Source organism: Triticum urartu, chromosome 4, assembly GCF_003073215.2.
Source record: "Triticum urartu cultivar G1812 chromosome 4, Tu2.1, whole genome shotgun sequence".
Classification (NCBI taxonomy): Eukaryota; Viridiplantae; Streptophyta; class Magnoliopsida; order Poales; family Poaceae; genus Triticum; species Triticum urartu.
The window spans coordinates 114,858,541-114,862,975 of NC_053025.1; positions in this window are offsets into that span (position 1 = coordinate 114,858,541).

The window sequence follows — 4,435 nt, forward strand, 5'->3', positions numbered from 1 at the left end:
ACAAAACTGCATTCCTTAATAGGATTTATTAAAGAAGAGTTGTATATGATGCAACCAGAAGGTTTTGTCGATCCTAAAGGTACTAACAAAATATGCAAGCTCCAGCGATCCATCTATGGACTGGTGCAAGCATCTCGGAGTTGGAATATATGCTTTGATAAGTTGATCAAAGCATATAGTTTTATACACACTTGCGGTGAAGCCTGTATTTACAAGAAAGTGAGTGGGAGCACTACAACATTTCTGGTAAGTATATGTATGACATATTGTTGATCGGAGATGATGTAGAATTATTCTGCAAAGCATAAAGGAATGTTTGAAAGGAGTTTTTTCAAAGAAAGACCTCGGTGAAGCTGCTTACATATTGAGCATCAAGATCTATAGAGATAGACCAAGACGCTTGATAAGTTTTTCAATGAGTACATACCTTGACAAGATTTTGAAGGAGTTCAAAATGGAACAGTCAAAGAAGGAGTTCTTGCCTGTGTTACAAGGTGTGAAGTTAAGTAAGACTCAAAACCCGACCACGGCAGAAGATAGAGAGAGAATGAAAGTCATTCCCTATGCCTCAGCCATAGGTTCTATAAAATATGTCATGCTGTGTACCAGACCTATTGTATACCCTGCCCTGAGTTTGGCAAAGGAGTACAATAGTGATCTAGGAGTAGATCATTGGACATTGGTCAAAATTATCCTTAGTGGAATAAGGATATGTTTCTCGATTATGGAAGTGACAAAAGGTTCGTCATAAAGGGTTACGTCGATGCAAATTTTGACACTGATCCAGATGACTCTAAATCTCAATCTGGATACATATTGAAAGTGGGAGCAATTAGCTAGAGTAGCTCTCTACAGAGCATTGTTGACATACAAATTTGCAAAATACTTACGGATCTGAATGTGGCAGACCCATTGACTAAACTTCTCTCACAAGCAAAACATGATCACACCTCAGTACTCTTTGGGTGTTAATCACATAGCAATGTGAACTAGATTATTGACTCTAGTAAACCCTTTGGGTGTTGGTCACATGTCGATGTGAACTATGGGTGTTAATCACATGGTGAGGTGAACTATTGGTATTAAATCACATGGCGATGTGAACTAGATTATTGACTCTAGTGCAAGTGGGAGACTGGAGGAAATATTCCCTAGAGGCAATAATAAAGTTATTATTTATTTCCTTATATCATGATAAATGTTTATTATTCATGCTAGAATTGTATTAACCGGAAACATAATACATGTGTGAATACATAGACAAACAAAGTGTCACTAGTATGCCTTTACTTGACTAGCTCGTTAATCGAAGATGGTTGTGTTTCCTAGCCATAGACATGAGTTTTCATTTGATTAACGGGATCACATCATTAGGAGAATGATGTGATTGACTTGACCCATTCCGTTAGCATAGCACTTGATCGTTTAGTTTGTTGCTATTGCTTTCTTCATGACTTATACATGTGCCTATGACTATGAGATTATGCAACTCCCGTTTACCGGAGGAACACTTTGTGTGCTACCAAACGTCACAACGTAACTGGGTGATTATAAAGGTGCTCTACAGGTGTCTCCGAAGGTACTTATTGGGTTGGCGTATTTCGAGATTAGGATTTGTCACTCTGATTGTCGGAGAGGTATCTCTGGGCCCACTCGGTAATGCACATCACTATAAGCCTTGCAAGCATTGCAACTAATGAGTTAGTTACGGGATGATGTGTTACGGAACGAGTAAAGAGACTTGCCGGTAACGAGATTGAACTAGGTATTGAGATATCAACGATCTAATCTCGGGCAAGTAACATACCGATGACAAAGGGAACAACGTATGTTGTTATGCGGTCTGACCGATAAAGATCTTCGTAGAATATGTAGGAGCCAATATGGGCATCCAGGTCCCGCTATTGGTTATTGACCGGAGACATGTCTCGGTCATGTCTACATAGTTCTCGAACCCGTAGGGTCCGCACGCTTAAAGTTTCGGTGACGATTGTATTATGAGTTTATGTGATTTGATGTACCGAAGGTAGTTCGAAGTCCCGGATGAGATCGGGGACATGACGAGGAGTCTCGAAATGGTCGAGATGTAAAGATCGATATATTGGACGACTATATTCGGACATCGGAAAGGTTCCGAGTGATTCGGGTATTTTCGGGGGTACCGGGAGTTACGGGAATACAAGGAAGAAGTAATGGGCCTCATGGGCCAAGTGGTGGAAGAGAGGAGGCAGGGCGCGCGGCCCCCCTAGCCCAAACCGAATTGGACTAGGGGGGCGGCCCCCCTTTCCTCCTTTTCCTCCTTCTCCTTCCATCTCCTTCTCCTCCTTCCTTTCCTCTTCCTAGTAGGAGTAGGAAAGGGGAGTCCTACTCCTACTGGGAGGAGGACTCCTCCTGGCGCGCCCATAGAGGGCCGACCGGCCTCCCTCCTTGCTCCTTTATATACAGGGGCAGGGGGCACCTCTAAACACACAAGTTGATCAGTTGATCTCTCCCAGCCGTGTGCGGTGCCCCCCTCCACCATATTCCACCTCGGTCATATCGTAGCGGTGCTTAGGCGAAGCCCTACGTCGGTAGCAATATCATCACCGTCACCACGCCGTCATGCTGACGGAACTCTCCCGTGAAGCTCTGCTAGATCGGAGTTCGCGGGACGTCATCGAGCTGAACGTGTGCTGAACTCGGAGGTGCCGTGCGTTCGGTACTTGGATCGGTCGGATCGTGAAGACGTACGACTACATCAACCGCATTGTGCTAACGCTTCCGCTTTCGGTCTACGAGGGTATGTGGACAACACTCTCCCCTCTCGTTGCTATGCATCACCATGATCTTGCGTGTGCGTAGGAATTTTTTTGAAATTACTACGTTCCCCAACACCGGTGGCATTCCTCCTTTGCTGAAAAAACCGGTCATGGCTCGCTAGTTTCTCTGCAATGCGCCTGAACAACTCGGTGCTCATCCTAAACCGGCGACGAAAGTACGACTCCGGGTATGTGGGATTCTCCACGAAATAGTGCCTCATCAATCTGTTATGGGCATCGATCCTATCCCTCCAAATTTTCTGTCGACCCATAACCAAACCACCGTGCTTCGGTTTTTTTATTGATATGCATAGCTAGGATCATTGCAAGATCCTCCTCCTCTTCCATATCAAATTCTTCTTCGGAAGAATCACACGACGAACTCATCTACAATGTTCAATACTATGCTATAAAAACTAGAATCAACATGCACCAAATTCATGACGTTTGAGCAGTACATACCTTGCAGGCGTTTTGTCGAACACCTTGGGGCGCCGAGCGGCAGCGAGCGCTCGGGCGCTGTCCGTCGGACGACGGATGCGCGCGAGGGGCGGCGGGACTAGATGGGGGGGCGGAGAAGCCGCCGCGGCGCGGGGATAGGCCGAGGAAGCGCTGGAACGGTCGCCGGGTGGCACGGGCAGCGACGGCGGCGCGGCTGGATGGAGGGTGGGAGTTGCGAGCGAGCGTGCGAGAGTCAAGCGCGCCGGAGCGGGCGCAACAAATAAGCGGTGCGTGATCCCGTTTCGGCCCGCGCGCTGAACTAGATATGCCGCGCGCGCTGTTTTTGCGCGCCCGCTGGAGCCACTATATCGGTTGCGCGCGCGCTAAAACGAGCAATTTTGCGGCGCGGCGCTAGTTTGGCGCGGCTGTTGGAGATGCTCTTAAAAGATAAATATCATCCCTTGCAGTCATGACCATCGATGGTATATAGTACTATAGTTACGTGGAGGAGCTTCTCCCGCACACAACCTCGCAAACAATGGAGACGGATGTGGCACATTGATGTCATTGTGAGACCCGAAAATCCCAAAGAAAGAGTGTCAATTCCAGAGGTCTTGTGATGCAACTGCTTCAAGAATCATGATGGGCTTCTTGCAATGGTCCTAATATTGCCCTTTAGAGCATATGGGAAATTCTTTCATTGCCATGCAGTGCATGTAATCCAAGGATCCGAGCATACCTAGCTATCCTCTGACTTCCGACAGTGCCATGAGTCGTGCGGTGTCTTTGGCAGTTGGTTTTCTCAAGTACTCTAGTCCAGACACCTTGGCTTCGAGACATGTGTTTGGTCTACATTCAGGGGGCGGTGGAGGTCCGGCAAGGTCTGGACGGCAAAGTGGTTGGTGCAGCGGCGACATCGGTCTAAGACTATGCAGACAGAGAGGAAGGGGAAGGGACGAAGCGAGAAAAGCGGGGCTCTAGGTGGGTTTTTGGCTAAATCCAGAATGTGGGACACCTACGTGGCGTCTGCTCGGACATTCGCAAAGCTCCGCCAGCTATGCTTCTGGTTTGCGAGAATTCAAACGTGCAGACTGGTTTGTGGACGTTTGACGTACGACAATGGATGACACAAAGCGTTCGGACCACATACCCGAATATTAGCGGCATTTTGATGGACAAGTTGGAGATGCCCTTAG